The following is a 20,382-nucleotide window of genomic DNA, read 5'->3' on the forward strand; positions in this document are numbered from 1 at the left end:
CAGCAGAAACACTGGCTGAGAAATCAGACAGTTCCCATGACTCCCCAGCCAATACCAGGAGCACTCGTACTTCTCAAAGCAGCATTGAACTTGCTCAGCTATGGCTGGCCCAAGGTAAACAATCAAAACAAAACAAAACAAAACAAAGCAACAAACTAGAAAACCAATGTAAAGAAGAGAAGAGAATGCAGAAACTGAGGTCTGAAACTGAGGATGTTTTTAAACCTTTCTGTCTAGGGCTGGTCTAACCAGCTCAAATATATTATTTCATTTAAACTTCCTAAAAACCCGAAGGGGTAGGTAACATTAGTAGCATTTTGTAGATAAGGAAATTAAGCTCACAGAATACTTACAACTTTAGAACACCCGTAGAATTGATAGTGTTTAGAATACAAAGTATTTGAAAAGAACAGAGCTAGATGAGATAATCAAGATTGTCTAGACAGTGATGTCAAATGAGTTGCATCTCATGCCTTAAATGTAATTTTTTTTTTGTTAAGGCTGAGCTATGGTTTGCATATTTGTCCCTTTCAAAACTCATGTTAAAATTAAATCTCCAGTGCGGTGGCATTAAGAGGTGGGACCTTTAAGAGGTGATAGAATCATGAGGACTCTGCTCTCATTAATGGGTTAATCCACTCATAGATTAATGGATGAGTGGGTTAATGGATTAATGGGTCATCATGGGAGGCCAACCAGTGGCTTTATTTATTTTTATAATGTGCTCTCTCAGGAAGAGAGATCTGAGTGAGCACATTAGCACGCTCAGTCCCCTCACTATGTGATGCCCAGTGCCACCTCAGGACCCTGCAGACAGTCCCTACCATCAAGAAAGTCCTCACCAGATGTAACTCCTCAATCTTGGACTTCTCAGCCCCAAACTATAATAAATAAATCCTTTTTCTGTATCATACATCAGCATCTCCTGGAAGGCTTTTACAGCATAGGCTGCTGAGCATCACCAACAGAATTTTCGATGCAGCACATCTGAGATGGGGCCTGAGAATTTGCAGGTTCCCAGATGAGGCCAATGCTACTGTCTGGATCCACCCTGTGAGGCTTCCTATTGGTAATTTTCTTGAGCATTGATCTGATTCCTTTTAAAATGAAATGAAATTATTCAAACATGCATTTAAAAAAATCATACAGACTTAGTTTTTAATGTCTGTCAACAGCAGAATATTTGTCAATAAGAAGTTCTGAAAATTTGCATCAAAAATTGTTTAATTAGTTCTTGCTTTGGCAGCACATATACTAAAATTGGAATGATCAGAGAAGATTAGCATGGCCCTGGTGCAAGGATGACATAGAAATTCATGAAGCATTCCCTGTTTTTTGGAACCTCTCTGTATTGTTGGTGGGAGCATAAGATGATGCAACCACTATGGAAAATAGTATGGAGGTTCCTCAAAAAATTAAAAATAGAATTATTATATGATCCAGCAATCTGCTTTTGGGACTATATCCAAAATAAAACGGGATCTTGAAGAGGTATTTGCATACCTATATTCATTATAGCATTCTTCACAATAATCAAGAGGTGGAAGTAAACTAAATGTTTGATGACAGGTAAATGGATGAAGAAATGTGGTATATACACACATGAAATATTACTCAATTTTTAGAAGGGAAATATGCTTTTTTTTTATTGTGTAGCACATGAATAAACCTCGAGGACATTATATTAAGTGAAATACACCAGCCACAGAAGAGACACATCACTGTGTGATTCCATTCATATAAAGTATCAAAAGTAGCCAAAATCATAAACACACAAAGTAGAATGGTGGTTTCCAGGGTTTGCAGGGAGAGGAAAACTAGAGTTGGTATTCAGTGCTTATAGAGTTTCAGTTTTATAAGATGAGAAGGTTCTAGAGATCTGTTGCAAAACTATATGAATATACTTAACACTACAGAACTATATACTTAAAAATGATGAAGAGGGTACATTTTATGCTGTGTATATTTTATCACAATTTTAAAGATTGTTTATGTAAGGATAACACCTTCCCTGTAGGGCATAACAATCGTTTGTTTTAAAGATGTCTGAAGAGAAGTGGAGAGGGGCTCTCTGTGTGGCCACTCTAATGGGAGCCAGGTACTTACACTAATTCCAGTCTTAGCAAGTCCCATGTTCTCTGTGGATCTTGCCTCTCCAAGGTCCTTCTTTAAAGCATGGGTACCAGGTCCAAGCCAAAGATTCTAACCTGGCCTGTGATGTGACCTGGGTAGTAAAGTTTTTTGAAAGCTCCTTAGAGCTTGAATTGTAGCCAGGACTATAGGTCATTTGTTGGATCTGTGATTTGTCACTTGTCAAAGGTTAAAAATGATCCTGAGGGTCTTGTCAAACTCCATATGCTGAAGTCTCCTCCATTCTCTTCCTCACTGTCCCAGGTAATTCTGATTACCACCGTCTCCTCTCCCTCAACTAATATGGGAAATATACCATTAGAAAGCCCTTTTCAGAGAAAATATGTTCATGAACCTCAGTTGCAGGAGCTTGAGTTCATTGTCAGCTGGGTTTGTACGTGATCAAGGTCCTTACTGAGATTGGTAAGACAGTCACAGTTTGGGCCAGGCATCCCCAAACTTATTACACGGGGGGCCAGTTCACTGTCCCTCAGACTGTTGGAGGGCCGCCACATACTGTGCTCCTCTCACTGACCACCAATGAAAGAGGTGCCCCTTTCTGAAGTGCGGCAGGGGGCCAGATAAATGGCCTCAGGGGGCCGCATGCGGCCCACAGGCTGTAGTTTGGGGACACCTGGTTTAGGCTGTACATGTACACATAGCCCACCTATCTTTTTTAATCCGCAGAGTTGGTCAAAGCTTATAGGTAAAATACAGCACTGGTGCTTAAAATCAAACTGCTGAATGATAACAAAGCTTCACTATTTTGTTTAGAAATTAAGTTTGACAGGCTATGAATAATTTAGAAGATGATCTGAAGAACAAAGGAATAAAATTTTGTTATAAGTTCAACATTTCTGTGGAGGTATTAAGCCCTGCCAAGGGTTATTTTCCTTGACTTCCTAAAAATCAGCGGTGTCAGAGGGAACTTGAAGAATCCTGGAGGATTGTAGCTGTAGTGTCAGAGTGTGCTTAGTATAAAATAATCCCAAGTGGAAACAATTTTCTACATATTTAGTCATTGTAAGCCAGTTTAGATACCCATGAGATCAGAAATTTGGCAGTACAGGAGACAGGGAACTTGCCAACTTAATGTTTAATATTAATTAAATTTAATATAAACCAGTTATATGTTTTTCAGATATTCCCAGGCAGAATGCCAGAGAAGGATAAATAAATCTATATTCATATTATACACAGTTAAATTATATCATCAAAATTTATTCTTAATTATACATTCACATTATATAATATATATTATTATATCTTCTAATTTTCTGAACATTTCTAGAATGACTGAAAAGGAGAAATGGATTACCAAATCAATACTTTTCATGAAATAGAAACATTTACTTGTGTACTGACACAAGTATTATTCATACAAGTACAAATTCTCTGTACATTATGAAGAAGGCTAAAATAACGTTACATGCCCTGCACAATAAACATTCTGGAGTGGGAGCAGTTAACGTTTCCCAGAATTTTGTGAGACAATATGGAGAAGGTGATTACTTAACTGTGTTTTAAAGCATTTCTAAGACTATCCAGCACCACCTGGAAACACCATTACTGAGCTGGTGCTACCTTGGAAAGGTATCCAGTAACACTTAGAGAGCAAAGGGAGGATAGCAATCTTGGTGGATAATCACTGCATCAAAAGCTTTGATGGCTTTCTCTTTAGGATGATAGTCACATCTTACATATGTAATAAAACTTTCATTGTTCCTTGGTCCTCTGGTACAAGCATGTGATATTTACAACAGGGTGAGAAGTCTCCAATTTCTACTGAGTATCCCAATTTCTGTTATAGTTGGTCTTTCTAATATTTAGATGATTAATAATTAATGAAATGTATAGAAAATTAAATTAGGCTTCTCAGCATTGGCTTTAACGTAGCAGAAACACTGGTTGTACATATGGGAGAGAATGAAAAAGTTGTGGCTACAGGGTCATAGAACCTAGGTCCATAATCCTTGTCATGTTCTAAACTCACCCCACAGACCTCAGATTTTGTTAGATTTAAGACAGGAGATAAATCTGTACTTCACAAGCCAGAATTGTTAATAAATTCGTGGCGAGTTTTGAAAATATGCAGATTCTCAAGAATGATTAGCCCATAATTTATGCATGAAGTAAGCCCTAGGAATGTGCATTTATAAAACTCATCCAGAAGAGATTGCTGCTTCCAATCAAGATAGAATAGCAGAAACTATGTTAACTCTCCTACAGAAACTAAAAACCAGACAAAACACATGACACAATGATTTTTAAAACATTAAGTATAAAACAGAAGGCAATAACTCCTGGGAGATACAAAACAAATGAGGTGAGCCCTGCAATTATTTCAGCTAACTGCTTTGAGAGAATTTCCAGGTTGTGTTGTTGGTGGGAGGGATCCAGACTGAGCCTGGTGGTCTCCGTGGACTGGAGAAATTGACTTGGGAATCCAAGGAAGCCAAAGTAACTAGAGTCACAGCGTGAAGTGCCAGAGAAGAGAAAGCAGTGCACAGAAAAGACTCTGAAAAACAGCAGAGTTCCCCCCTAGTCTTCATCTGAGTACTGGTCAGTTAGCTGCACACACGTAGAAAACTACACAATGACAAGAAAAAAAAAAAAAACAACATCAACTCTTGATTAAAGCTCTCAGCACACCAGAATAAAAAAGAAAGCACAGTCAACTTATTAAAAGATATTTATGACAATTTATAGCTAACATTAAACTTAAAATGGAAAAATTATGTTTCTTTAAAATCAGAACCAAGAAAGGATTATCTGCTCTCATCACTTCTATTCCATGTTGTACTGGACATTCTAACTAGTGCAATTAGACAAGAAAAAGAAAAAAAAATGCATCCAGATTGAAAATGGTGAAGTAAATTTGTCTTTACTTGCAGGTGACCTCATTTTCTAAGTAGATAATCCCATGGAGTTTATATAACAGTTATTTGAACTAATAATCAAGTTTAGCAAAGTTGCAAGATGGAAGATTAACATACAAAATTCAATTGTATTTAAATATCTTAGCAATAAATATTTAGAAATCAAAATAAACGTCATGATTAATAGCATATAAACATGAAATACTTAGGAGCAGCAGGTGAGAAAGGAGAATGTATAATCCAAGTATATAATAATTAATACTCTTAAACAAAATTTGAACAGCACTTTCTACTAACTCTGTAGATATTGGATGTTAGTGGTGAGTGGTGAGGATTAAATGAGATAGAAGCATGTTGTAGAAAATGAAGAACAAAATATCACACTTATATTAGGAATTTTGTAATGCTAGTAATGCTAGTAAAAAATACGTGGTTTTCAAGCACCCTCTGCCCCCAAGTCATGTTTTCTTTTAGAATCTGGGATAGTAGAAGCATTTCTTTCGGGAGAATAATGCAAGCTGTGCGATTTGTTCTATTTCCATTGCTGCTGTGGTTAGATAGATGCTCAGAACCAATTATGAATTATAGTCTTAGTAATTCTAAAATACCTATCAATTTTATAACTGAGGTATCTTTCCTTTGGTTCTAGTTTTTTGTTTCAATTAACTTTCTTATAAACTGTTGATAAAAACTCTGCAAAACTAAACACTATACAAAACACATGACACAATGATTTTTAAAACATTAACTATCAGACAACAGAAGGCAATAACTCCTGAGAGATGCAAAACAAATGAAGTGAGCCTATTTTTTATTGAGAAGAGAGAAATAAATAAATAATGTATGTACGTACATTATAAATAATTATAATGATGTACGTATATGTATGTATATGTGTGTATATTTTATATATATATATGTACATAGAAAACCCTAGCTACATATTTATTCACACTCACTCAATAAACATATAGGAACTACTGAGGTAGATTTTATAGAATCCCTACCTGGATGGAAACTAGCCTCATTGTTGTACAATCACCCAGCATTTGTGAGTGGGTGTGTGTGTATGTGAGTCTATCTTGTGTTGTCTGTGTCTACCTTGATTCCATTGAATTTCATTCTTGAGGGACTTTGGGTTGAAAGAAAATCCGTCCTTTTTTGGCCAAGGAGGATGAGGCGTTAGTTAATTAAATTCCGCGTAGGCATTTTCCCTGATGCAATAATACTAAATCCAGGGATAAGTTGTCTTGGCAACTGCTTTGTTACTAACGTGCTTTTTAGGCTTGTGAATAAACATGTTTGAGAATGTAAATCGCCAGCTGAGGTTCAACAGATTATTTTTTCTCTTGTTCTACCAAAGAAACTGGACACTAATTGATAATACAGTGCACTTCCATTTATGTTTGAATAATGCAGCAACATTTACAGCTCAGTCTTTGGATGATCACATATATTATTCATGCTTTCAAAATGTAACGAAGATACATACTTAATATCAGTTTTCCAATTCAACTTTATAACCAAGCTCAGAGATGGTTATAGTTTTTGGCAGAGATTTTTAATTTTCCTCAAATGCTTTCTTGGGATTCACAAAACAGCTTCAAGCATAAACGTGTTTAGCTTGGGGGAAGGGGAGGGGCGAAAACAATGCAAATGTGATGACATACACATGCAAAAATCATTCTGGTGATGAATCTGGCAAAAATTTGACTATAGTTCTTTTTCTCTATTAATTTATTTTTAATTAAAAAATACCTTTTAGCATTCAGTGCACTGGAAAAATTGGCTAGAGAGTCAATTCCTTAACTATCCATTTTGTGACCAGCTAATGTGCACTGATGTCCTTTCTTAACACTAAAATAATATGTACTGATAGAAATATTTTTACTAGATAATAAAGTAGTACTCACTTACAGAGGCTTCATATAGAGGCTTCATATTGAGCTCTTCGTAGAAACCTAGGGTATTAAACAATTATGCAAGAGTGAAAGGGGCCTAAGATCATTTTGTCTGAATACGTCACCTTATAGAAGTGAGTATTGAGATTCAGATAAAACATAAATATCCTAAGCCTAAGGGCTAAAACAATCCCTTCATAACATTTTTTTTCTTCCTTATAGAGATAAAATGGTAGTTAAAAAATATGGGCTTCTGAGTTATATAGATGTTGTTTTAAATTCGGATTACATTAAAAAAAAACAACAACTAACTTCCATAATCTTGATGCTCATATAATTCTTATGATCAGGTAGTGAGTTCCCTCTCTATAAAATACATGGAAGGTTTCTACCAGCTGGAACTTATAAAGATGACAAAGGGCCAAAAATTCCATAGAGAGCTTCAACAGTAGACTCAATCAAGCAGAAGAGAGAATCAATGAGCTCAAAGACAGGTCATTTGAAATTACCCAGTCAGAGGAACAAAAAGAAAAAGAAAAAAGAGTGGAGAAAGCCTATAGGAATTTAGGACACCATCAAGCAAAATAATAAAGATGACAAAGAAAATTTGTGAGACACTGATCCCACTCTGCCATGAGAACTTTATAAGGTGTGCAACACATGGTTATAGTCAATAGCTCTACAGAACAAAATGTGTTTAACAATTGGTTTTCATTTAGTGCCTACTGGTGAACTGTTTCATTTTGGGTTGCTAAGGAAGAGGCTGCTGGCATGTTCTGTCTGAATCTTTTTCTCTGTGACCCATTTTGCTCTTTATCTAAGTAGCTTATTGGGCAACAAAACCCTGTTCTTTAGTTCTTTGTATGTCACAGTTTTAAAAGCCTGAAAGATACTACAGCTCTCTCTCTCTAGCACAATGGGCTTAACTCTTTTTTAAAGCCCAGCACTTCTGAAGTATATGGTATGTTTCTTCAAAGAGAGTCACTTACGAGGGCAATACTGTCCAATAGAACTTTGATGGGAATATTCTGTGTCTGCACCAACCAGTATTGTAGCTACTAGCCTCATGTGACTATTGAGCATTTGACATATGCCTAAAGTGACAGAGGAGCTGAATGTTTAATTTTACTTAATGTAAATTTAAGTTTAAATAGCTGTACGAATAGAGGTTACTATGTTGTACAGTGCAGATCTAGAAACTGAGTGGAGAGATATGGGGAGCCTGCTTCTCTATCTCCGTTTCTTCCCATTTCCTCAACTCTTTCTTTCTACTTCAAGTTTTTTCTCTACATGATAAAGTAATCCAGGCCAAATAGCATTCTTACTCTTATTATTCCAAGGAAACACATGTACTTTTTAATGGAATCCTTTTGGGGGCAGTCTAAACTGGAAAAAAAAAAAGAAGAGAATTTTAAGCTCTGTAGAATCCTGACAGGGCAAATTAAAGTGGTTATCTTGTGGCCCTCCAGCCACACCTGTGAATATTCACTGCCAGTTTAGAACACAGGCCTAGTTAAGCATCACCATTACTATTGATGTTGATATTTCTTGATCCACTATAGTAATATGTTATCTTTTTTATATAATCTGATACATGTTTTAAGACAAATAGCTTTTACTATTTTATTTTCTTTTGGAGAAAGGGTCTTACTCTGTTGCCAGTCTGGAGTGCAATGGTGTGATATCATAGCTCACTGCAGCCTTGAACTCCTGGCCTCAAGTGATCCTTTGGCCTTGTCCTCCCAAAGTGCTGGAATTACAGGCCTGAGCCACCTGCATGAAACTGATGTAGTATAGATATTGTTCCCCTCCAATCTCATGTCAAAATATAAACCCCAATGTTGGAGATGGGGCTGGGTGGGAGGTGACTGGATCATGGGTATGGATTTCCCTCTTGGTGCTGTCATCATGAAAGTATGTTCTCATGAGATCTGGTTGTTTGAAAGAGTACAGAACCTCTCTCCCTCTCTCTCTTGCTCCTATTTCAGTCGTGTGATGTGCCTACTTCCACTTCACCTTCTGCCACGATTGTAAGTTTCCTGCAGCTCCCTAGAAGCCAAGCAGATGCCAGCATCATGCTTCTTGTACAGCCTTCAGAACCATAAGCTAATGAAACCTCTTTTCTTTATAAATTACCCAGTTTCAGGTATTTCTTTACAGCAATACAACAACACGCTAATACAGATTCTGTTGTTAAAACAGGTAACAATTTCATTTTTCAGGCTCTGGTCATCTATTTCTAGTCCTCCATTCCCATGAGTTACATAAATACAGATAGCACTTGCACCACAATAATTCTTTAAATCTTGTGCTCATTCATTGCAGGAACACCACACTTCCTTCTAGTAGTACTGTAGGAAAACAGAAAGAAACAAGATGAATACATGAATTCATTTTCTGGGGTAAAGCCCTTAGGAAGGTTTCCTAGTTTCAGGAGAAATTTCTGTTTCATGCCTGGTGTCTGGCTTGGAGATTTTTTTGGGGAGGAAATTTTTGTATCTCAGCTTCTGAAGTCACATTCTTTAACTCTGTGTGTGTGTGTGTGTGTGTGCGTGTGTGTGTGTGTGTGTTTGTGTGTGTGTATGTGTGTGGAAACAGGGTCTGACTATACTGCTCAGGTCAGTCTTGAATCTTGGCCTCAAGTGATCCTTCTATCCTGGACTTCTCTTGAACATGGATATTTGTATGCATGACCTGTCATTATTGAAGCCCAGTTCTGTTGCATCAAGATTTGGCTTTGTAGACCCCAGCTGGCTCATCACTCAGTGAAGTAAGAATCAAAGGTCAGAGCCTTCTTGATAGCAGAGTACAGAACTATTGTTTAAACCTGTAGTCCAATAAATTACACCCTAAAATGATTCCGAAATATACCATTTAACTCACTGTGGTGATTACACTGGTCCATTCCGCAATGTTCCCAACTCCTCTTAGCTGCCTAAAAGATCATTTTTATACCTTTTTTTTCCTGAGGTGTGCATAGTCTGATTTTTTACACCTTGAAAAAATCCTTCACATCTAGAGTGATGTGATACCAAAATAATTTGTGCCTCATTGATCACTCACACTGATAAGCAATTTGATCAATAAGCTGAACATGTAAAGAAAATTGTAGTGTAGTTAAGAAAACTAATCTCCACTCATTTAATTAATACCTTGGTGTTTTAGAACCTCTGTCTGGGTACATTTTTTTATTTAATATCAATAAAAATTATGAGTGAGTTTTCATTATTAGATGAGGAAATCAAAGCTTAGGGAGTTTCAGTAAATTCTGTAAGACTTCACAGCATGTGGTAGTAAAGTTGGCACACAAATCCAGGTCTGTCTGGCCCCAGTTATGACTTATCACACATTTAATCCAGTTGAAAAAGCAGATGTATGTGAAGAATGTAATTCATACATGATATTTAGACTCCAGGTGCCTTTACCAGTGAGTCTAATCTATTTATTATAGCCAACCTGGCACGACTTGGAAATTAAGATATTTGTCTAAATTAGTTTGTGTCTTTGAAGAAAATGTATTTCTTTAACATTATCACAAAGTGCAATTTTTCATGAAGTAAAAATTTTTCTCAGCCAATTCATCCTCATTATCAAGTTAAAAATGGATATGCTTGTATACACATGTATTGGGTATCTTGTTTTCCATCTACACACATATAAGTCCAGTCTTGAAATCTAACATTTGTTCCTGAATTTTTTCTCTTAGGATGGAAAGGAATTTTATTTTCTCAAGATACTGCTTTAAAACATTGGTTTTCAATTTGAGTTGATCTAGAAGTTTGCCATGTGACTTTGACTAAGACAATTCCTGGGGCCTCTGGCTGTCCTCCTAAAAAATGGGAATGAGAACTGTATTATTGTTTATATATATAATATATATATACATATATATATAAATATATATATACATATATATATATATATATATATATATATATATATATAATCATGGAAGTAAAGACTTCTAAGTAGATTTCAAAAACATATATTTTATTTTAAGTTCTGAGGTACACGTGCAGAAGGTGCAGGTTTGTTACAAAGGCAAACGTGAGCCATGATGGTTTGTTACACCTATCAACCCATCATCTGGGTGTTAAGCCATGCATGCGTAAGCTATTTTTCCTGATGCTCTCTCTCCCCCAATCTCCCTGAGATGCCCTTGTCCGTGGTGTTCCCCTTCCTGTGTCCATGTGTTCTCAGTGTTCAGCTCCCACTTATGAGCGAGAACATGTGGTGTTTGGTTTTCTGTTCCTGTGTTAGTTTGCTGAGGATGATGGCTTCCATTATAAGTGGATTTGACATAACCAATTCTTTGCCCTTAAGTACCTTGTCCTCTTGTGGCCTCTGTCACTTGCTGTTCAACAGGGATAAGTCAATCCTGCTTATGTAAACTCCACACCATACCTGCTATTCATGTCTGCATCTATAGCACTCTCTTCGTGGAGCATCCAGAACTCTCTTTTCCTTGTAAATATTTATTTTCCAGATATATCAGAATATACGTAACAAGGAAAACCTAAGGCCATCTGAGACATACCTGTTTTAAGGCAGCTGATGTAAGTGTCGCTGCAGAGTGCCACAAGGTGGCAGCGTCTCAGAACGTTAGGCCAGTGGAAGTCCTGAGTCCTGGCGTTGGCAGTTGAACTGGCCTTCACAGCTCAGTTATACTGAGATAATATGGTCAAGTCGGCCAAGATGATGCTACTGGGAGGTCCACTAGCCAGCAGTCTAGAAAACCACTTTTTGACAGTATTTTCTAAAAAGCAGTAGCAACATCATTCTTCCATTTTAGAGTGCCTTATTCAGAAAAAAAAAAAAAAAGCTTTCAGAATGCTTTATTTCACTTAAGAATGTAAAACCTACATTGGTGAGGAAAAAAAAAAAAAGGAAGAAGTGGACTCTTCCTTGTATTTTCCTGTCATTCAAAGTCACTGATTCTCAACCTTGACTTTACATTAGAATATCTTGGGAAACTTACAGGAGCCCAAAGATTAATTTTTGAAAGCACTTTAAGTGATTCTAAAGTGCATTCAGGGTTGAGACTCATCTTTTCCGTTCTTCTCCAACCATTCATTCATTCACTCACCATTTATCGCATACTTCCTCATGTCAGCTTTGAGCAAGGAAATGGTGATGATGTAAAATGAGATTCTACAATTGCCCCCAAAGACCTTGCAAGTTAGTAATTCAATTTAATGGAAGTCAATTCAGCAAACATTTATCAAGCTCCTAGAACATGACAGGTGCTATGCTAGATACTGAAATGGCAGAGATGAGAGCAATTCCAGCTGCCTAGCACTTATATTCTAGTGGGCGGTGTGTACGACTGAGTATCAGATGAGGCAGAATATGGTATTATTTGTATTTTACCTTTCTGTAACATTTCACAGTAACACAAAACATTTTCACCAACTTATATAAATTGAAGCTATATAATTCAATAATTATTGAGATTTGCAAGCAGCTAGCTGTCATTATCTGAAGTTCAGAGAGGAGCCTAACATGCTTTGCCAATATGAAGCAGAATAATTCACCATATCCAAGTCCAGGGACTCTGTGTTAAATGCTTACTGCCTCATTTATGCTAGGTATGGGGCTCAGAAAAGGGTGGTTGATTTTGAATGCAGAAGTGAAGGTGTCTGTCTCAGGGTATGTTTGTGCATTTGTCTTGGAGATTTTATTTCTGAGACAGTGAATAGAAGATAATTTCTGTCTACATATTTTCTGAGACACTGCCTCCATCTAATCAAAGGCTTTCTCTGGTCCAGTCTTAATGTATATATTCCTTCTATATGCTCTCCTAACTTTCACCAAAATGATCATCTCTAAAATTGCTCTGGATGTCTATTTTTGTGAAGAGAAAACTGAAAATATTTAGTTCTATAAGCAGATCTAGTTGTCATCAGCTTCTGTCAATCACAGAGAGCATTAATTAGGGGAATGAAAATTAGTTCACATGTATGTAAAGAAGCCATACGGGTCTCATTTCTTTCAGAGATCTCTATTCTTTCAGCTAATAGAATGTTAAGCCAAATACCATCTGGATTAGGACTCACACATGAGATAGTTGATCACGAACATGTTTTAAGAATTAACCTTACAGCAGATCTGGAGTTGACTCCTGAGGGAGTCAAGGGTGGGTGAATACCTTCCCTGTGTGGAGAACCAAAATGACTTGAGCACCCTTCAGGGTCAGCAAGCATAGGAAGATATTCCTGGCTAGCTTGTAGGTTTTATGTTCCAATAATAGCAGAGAATCCACTCAGTGGTTGACTTCTAGATGATCCATGACCTCTCTATTATACAGAAGACTCTTACCAAATATCCCACCACGTCACTGTGGAATTGCCTATCCTTTCCCTAAATGCTCAACTTTATTAGGACTTTCAGATTTAGGTGCCATAGCCTAAGAGAAGCATGAATCATTTGGAATATATCCAGCAGAAAACATTCATATGATGGCAAATGTGAACATCATTTTACAGAACAATTGAGGAGCTGTGAAGTTTTCAGCTGAAGCAGCAGCAACCCAGAAATGCAAATGGAAGCACAATAAAGTCAAATATGCAAACATCTATTTGTGCAAGAGGGATTACACTTGTTCTGTCCAGCTCCAGAGAGAAGGAAAACGACCAGAGGTGGAAGTGACCAGGGGGAAGATTCCAGCCTATCCTGAGATGGAAGAACATTAGAATTGAGCAGAAGAAGCAGTTGCTTCACAAACTCCCTTTTTTCAGAAGTGTTCAAGCACATTATATTAAGAATGTGGAAGTGCAGCAGATGAACCCCATTAGTAGCAGGAGGCAGCAGTCCTGGGAATTTAGGAGTGATCTGAGAAATTTTTCTTTGAAAGAGGACCCATGAGTTTGAAGAGAATGGCCTTGGCCTTATGCCAATAGGGAATGCTTTGAGGACTCTAGCTGGCCCTGTTTTGGGTCCTGAAATCCTTTCATTAGTTATTTTACTAGTTAGTAAGTCTTTGAAGGCCTCAAAGACAGACCTGAAAGCAGTCCTTTATCCAGGGGCTGAGACTGATCACTGCTTAGGCCAACAGTTAGGACTTAGGAGAGGGGACTCTGGCAGATTTGGCCCAAACTAACAAGCATGGGTAGGGCTCATATGAAGCCTGAGGAGGAGAAGATTCCGAAACTGTGAGCTTTGGGTGCCAAGTACCCATAGCTTGGACCTAGTTATCCCTCTTGTGATCTGGAAACTCAACTTTAGGAAGAGATGCTTATGTCTATTAGACTTTCATCATGGGACATCTGGATGTTTAACTTAAAGAAATGATGACTCAGAAGTGTGAGTGGGCATATGAGAAAGGCCTATTGGGTAGAAGAGGGGTTAGATTCTCTCCACCCAGCACTAGAAGAAGGAAAATCACCAACAGTGGACATGTTGAGGGGACCAGGTTTTAGTATAATCAATAACTGGAGGGACTTTAGAATTACTGAACAGTGGAAACAGCTGCTTTATCATAAGTCCTGTCTGTAGAGATGTTTAGGAAAAGGTTGTCACTTCAGGGAAGAGGAGCCATCATTCATTCATCATCATCTTTCATCCTTATTGAAGTAAGACTTGAGATTAAATAAACTCTAATGATGTGTAGAAAGTTGGATAAAATGTGTTTTCCTGAAATTTTGTGAAACTACAAAACAATTTATTCAATGTCCTTGGATGCCCTAAAAAGAATAGTTCTCCTCCACATGTATCTAGTAGTTCTGATTACACTGTCAGTGCCAGAAGACACTATGATCTCAGCTGAGGGCGGAGACTATGTGTTTATTTTTCTCTGAATCTCTACCTCATAGAACACTGTCTGCTATAGAGTAAGTATACAACAAATGTTTGTTGAGTGAATGTCAAATTAATTTATTAATTATATGGTTCAAACATGGACCAAGTCCCTTCTGTGTGTAAGGCATACCTACCCAAAATATATTCATAGCTAACATTTATCAAATTCTTGTTATTGGCTAGGTGCCAGGGTTTCATACACTGACTCATTCGATCCCTACAACTACCCTCTTAAAAATATCAAGTAGATGCTATCACTATACCCTTTTAACTAACAAGGAAACAGGCATACGGAGGCCAAGCAGCCCTCCTTCCCATGGTTACACAGAGAGTATCTAGATAATACAAGATTTAAATTTAGTTTGTGTGACTCCAAAGCCAACATAGTTCATTATTATAGTATACTCTCAGTAAAGGAGCGATCATTAATAGGGTAAAATATTTTTAAAATATAGCTAACAATTATTGCATGCTTTCTATATGCCAGTTCCTAAGCATTTGTTCATGTATCACTCACATTAGCCTCACAGTGTAGGTGCTATTATCTTGTCCATTTTACAGATAACACATAGAGTCTAGGATTTTTGGATCTGGGCTTATCAGACCGTAAAACTTATTCTCTGAATGTTATGTGATCTTCTTCCACTGTGAGGGGACTGAAGAAATAAGTATCCCCCCAAAATGAAAGAGGAGAAGGACACTGAAGGAGCAAAAACATTTTTGGGGATACTGAAGGAACAAGTCGTGACTCCTCTTCTGTGAAATGTTTGTGTTACTTTAACATTTGTATTTGGATTTGACCTGCCACTGGATCTCGGCTCATCCAACACTTTATTAGGATATTACCATTCCAAATGTTTGTTATGCATGCCTTCTGGATATTGATTAGCTATGAGTTCAGAGGCAGGTTAGAGGTGATATGGAAGCTCACCCTAAAAGCAGCATTATCGAAAGAACAAAAAATTTAGGATAAAATGGCAGTGGATTCTGGGCGAGGCTCACCATTTTGTTAGCTATGAAACTAGCTAATAAAATCCCTTATTTGCAGGCCACTTAACCTCTGCATGTTCTAGTTTCAACATCTATAAAATGGGGTGGAGGGAGTAATTACACCCCTTTATAGTGTTGCTGTAAAGAGGAAAGGATCCAACACACGTAAAACACTGAACTTGGTGCCTAACCCATGCTGCCCTCACCTATCCCTACTCCTTCTCATCCTGTGCTTCTCCTTTCCCTTCTTCCTCTGTCTTTTTCCTCTTCATTCTCCCATTCCTTCTTCTCCATTTTCTCATTAAAACTCCTAACTTTTTACATGGGAAGAATCAGGTGTATCGTAAGGCAAATGGAGTTAGGTGGAGAAAAACTTGTCATGCCTCATTTCATGATGTAACCTAACTTTGCTTTATGAAATTAAGTCTACCTCAAATGGGCATCAGAGCCTCAGAATCCCACAAAATGTGGCCCCTGACTCAGAGCTGGAAGAACTCAACCAGATAGATGGGCAGACTTAGGTTGTCTTGGGCCTGGAACTTACACAAATTTTGGACCCTCTTTAGGTAAAAGAATCAAAATTAGACACAAATGAGATTTTGTCGGAAATCTTTAAGGCAGATTAAATTAAGTCACATAAGAGATAATTCACTCCTTTAAAAATATCTTCACCTAATCAAAATCAATCATACTTCTAAAATAATTCCAGATCTCATATATTAATTTGAAATCAACAGCTGTGAATCATATTATATTATAACGAGTGTGGCTTTGTTATAATATGGAATTATAATATAACAAAGAAGCATAGCTTTCCTCTCCCCCCAGTGGTTTTATATTTTAAGATCAAAAGCCTGTTTGCTGAGAAAAAGAGAAAAGGGCTAATAAATGCAAGAGTGCATGTGTGCCTGAAACAGCAGTTTGGTATGGGGAATTCTCAAGGATAGCCAGGAGGTAAGCCATGGCAGGAAATCAGGAGGAAGCCAGGAGTTCATCCACATTAACCTTACACATCACCTGGGCAAGTCACTCATTAAGAAAACTATCTGCCTCTCTTGGCCAGGGAATCCCTCCTGAGTGCTTCTAGGCTGTGAGTATCAAATTGTTTTTTAGGGATGCTGAACAGAAGAGGATTTTCTGTTCATCTTTTGGCCTTCCCTTCTCCCTCTCTCAATGAGGACTAGTGCTGCCTCCTGCCGGAGTGTTGTAGGGAAGATTAATTAGCTAATATTGGTTAAGGGCCTTTGATGATGACTGCTAAGTGTTTGCACCGTGTAATAGCCATTTTTTTCGAAGGAAATACCCATATAGTTACTAATGAGGCATTGTTGAAGCACCTCATGGCCTATTATTTTACAGTTGTCTTGTAATTAACTGGCATCAGTACCATTTCAAATGACATTTATTGCCCATTTTCCTGGTTTAATTTTTGGAAATTTTATGAGAAGCCTGGGCATTGTTTCTTATTCAATGCAACTTGAATAATTAACAAGGTAAATATGGCTTTGGGTGGTGATATTCATCAACAACAAGAGTTCTTCAGAGATTTTAATTAAGAACACTACTGCTGTACTTTATGTGAAAGTTTATTATGGTGCCTAAGCACTCTAAGCGATCCTTCATTGTGGACTGTGGCTCATGTCTGAGTGTTTGTGTCCGTGTGTGTGTGTGTGTGTGCACGCGCACTTGTGTGAATGCATAGTTTTTATGACAAATGGTATAATATGAGATATGAGAACAACAGCGAAGTCCTCCTTTGGCTTGCCATTCTCAAAGGCACAAACTGGAGAAGCTGATTAATTATTTTTTTTGCCATTTTCTTTCTACAACCTAGAGACTTGAATTAGCTCAAATCAAACATCATTTGTTAAATGTCTACTATAGTATGAATTATTGGACCAGATGTGTTTTATGATTTCTTTAATCTTTACAACAAGTCAGTGAGGTCTCTTACGATGATGACAAAGTGAAGATTCAGAGAGGTTAAGTAAGACGTCCAGAGCCACATAGGTAGTAATAGATGAACGTAGAGGTCAAATTCAAGTCAGTCACACTCTGAAGCCTGGGCCCTTTCCACTCTATCTTTCAAGCAAAATTACAGAGCTTTCTACTTGGAAATGAGTCTTGATCACTCCAAAAGCCAAGTTGTGCCTTTTCCAGGAAGTCTTGAAAGATCATGTATGTAAGTGCATCCTCTCACCTGTACACTGATTTTACTTCCTGATGCTTCTCATAGTTTGACTTTTATTTAAGCTGTGTGCCAGTGGGAAGGACAATATAATGTAGTGCTTTGAAAAGCATTGTCTTTGGAGACAACTGGAATGTATTTCTTATTCTGCCTCTTCCTATCGGAGTCAGTTTGGACAAAATTCAGCACAGCTTAAGCTTCATGTTGTTGATGTGAAGATGAAAGAAGAGCACGTGTGGAAAGTTCTCAGAATGTGTCGTGGTATATGGAAAGCACACAATACACGGTGGCTGGTTGGATGGATAAAAACAAAATAAGTGAAGGAATGCATGGCAGTGACCTTTGCTCATATCTGACTGAGTTCCAGGCTGCCCCACTGTAGTAGAAAAACCTGACTAGATCACACTGATCATAATGGTGTATACAAGTTTTTAAAAATAATTGGCACTAAGACTAGAATATGTCGATTATTAATGAGCTGAAATACATGGATCTATTGTGTTTTGACTTCTTCTAACCTATTTCATTAATGAAGCAGAATGATGGAGACCAACAGGAGACCTGGACTTGAAATCACAGGACTCTTATCAGAATTTCAATTCCAGTTCCACCATGTTTCATTATCTATGTGATCTCTATACTCAATAAGCAGTGAATTTCATAGAACTACCAGAACTCCAGGAAGCCGATTCTGAATTTGAAATTTATTTGTGTAAAGTTTACTGGGGGTGTTTTCTGGAGCAGCACCTATCGGGGGGTCAGAGAAGCAGGACTGGGTCATAGTGGTTGCAGGTGACTTCCCAGGCATTTCTGGAGTTGGAATAACCCTTCAGAGCTGAATTGAAGAAAGAATGCCAAGACTTTGAAGCCTCGTAGACTGTCCCCAGGACAAGGGTGTAGCATTAGACAAAACAGCTTTGTTTGGCCAAGAGAGAATATTTCCTGAGAAGAAACTTGGCTGTGAGATGTCAACAACCCATACTCACAGCAGCTGTGGGCAGGAGTTTCTTAGTTCTGGAATCTGAACTAAGAATTCAGATTCTTAGCACTACAGCATCCACTACAGTGGTGAAAGAAGGTTTTGAACTCAGGAAACATGACCTCTCATGACTTCATTATAATTTCTTTTTTTGCAACTCAATGACTATTATCATTTTCACTTTGCAGGTGAAAATAGAGAACCTCAGAGATAAGTAACTTGCCTGACTAATATGCCAAGAAATTATAGGTCACATAATATACCACTAATGCCCTTGTGCATTTCCTAGGACCATGTATCTGTCTACTTTGATAGCAAATGAAAAGTCACTCAATAGATTGTTAAATTGTCCAACATTTAATAGTTTGCTAAATCTTAGAAGATGCAAGGGGATTACGTGTGCATGTGCTTGCATGCAACGTTTTAGAACAGGCAGATACATATTAGCTGTTTCCCCCTGGATGGTGGAATCACTGAGGACTTCAGGGGAGTTAGCAGCAGAGAGCCATTATAACACACTTCATATCAAGCAGATTTTATGAGTCAAGTAATTGCTTGTAAATATAACACTATGCAATAAAACCTGATATGTATATTTTGGACTTCACAAAATAATTCCATATTATTTCTGCAAGTATTTTTTGTGTATCTCCGATGTTCTGATGTGCTCACTAGGGATACAGAGGTAAATGGAGCTTATAGATTGGCGACAGTGTTGTGTTGGATTTGGACTTCAATACTGCAAGAGATTTCTACAGATATGGTCACCCAGAGAATATTATAAACAGACAGAGAATAGTCTTAAAACTCAGCCCACTCCATCATCCCAAATCTGAAGCAGAAAGAAGGGAAGGAGGGAGAGGATTTACTGAAAGCAGTAACTTATTTTCTCCAGCCTGGAAAATGTCCTACAATCTATGGGGCTGTACTAACGTGTGAATGGATCTCAATGACAATGTAAATCCCTGCTGAGTGAGTCGGCATAATCATCAGCCTACCCACTCACAGGATGCCAGCTTCTGGGCCACAGGAGCTCATGGAGGCACAGTAGCACCGTGAGACTTGTCTTCATAACAGGACTGGTCCAGGCATCCACTTTTTTCTCCTCGGAGACCCCATCTGCTGTGGGAAGTTAGGGCTTCACTCTAACCAACTCCATTTTCTTAATATTTGCTCTTATCAGCCTGGGCCACCTCAGGATGTGTGTGTCTATCTAAAGGCACAGGTGGTTCTCCCAGGCCTCTCCCAACTAAAACGTGAGAGCAGTCCAGCAGGACACTGGATTTGCAAGTAGAATGATGTGGACACAAGTCACGATTCCATCACTTTGCAACCAGTAGGCTACTCAGCTTCTCTGGGCTCTGATTTCTTCATCTGCAAAATGAAGATTGGATGAGGAATAATAATATTTCACAATTGTGAGGAGTAAATGAGAATATTTGTGTTTTTTAGAAGGAATTATATGAAAGTTCCACTCAAATAATGATGCTAAGCTGGATGGGTGTGCAGATGCATTTA

At 37.8% G+C, this 20,382-nt stretch overlaps 1 long non-coding RNA gene and 1 other non-coding gene across 3 annotated transcripts in view; one reads left to right on the forward strand and one right to left on the reverse strand.

Annotated features, from left to right (window-relative positions):
• Window positions 1–1,234: 1,234 nt before the first annotated feature.
• On the forward strand, window positions 1,235–1,336 carry LOC120362394 (U6 spliceosomal RNA). Its single transcript, XR_005578310.1, has one exon. It is a non-coding gene; the product is annotated as a U6 spliceosomal RNA (small nuclear RNA).
• A 7,470-nt stretch (window positions 1,337–8,806) lies between these two features.
• Window positions 8,807–20,382, reverse strand: part of LOC141581495 (uncharacterized) — a 38,734-nt gene continuing 27,158 nt past the window's right edge. Inside the window, exons 4-5 of one of the 2 annotated variants that reach the window (XR_012514175.1) lie at window positions 11,448–11,707; window positions 8,807–9,261 (exon numbers count right to left, since the gene is read on the reverse strand). This is a non-coding gene — a long non-coding RNA (uncharacterized LOC141581495). Of the gene's footprint in view, window positions 9,262–11,447; window positions 11,708–11,747; window positions 20,239–20,382 lie in introns of those variants that run through there. The other variant, XR_012514174.1, reaches the window with a different exon arrangement.

Source organism: Saimiri boliviensis, chromosome 15, assembly GCF_048565385.1.
Source record: "Saimiri boliviensis isolate mSaiBol1 chromosome 15, mSaiBol1.pri, whole genome shotgun sequence".
In the NCBI taxonomy this organism is placed as follows: Eukaryota; Metazoa; Chordata; class Mammalia; order Primates; family Cebidae; genus Saimiri; species Saimiri boliviensis.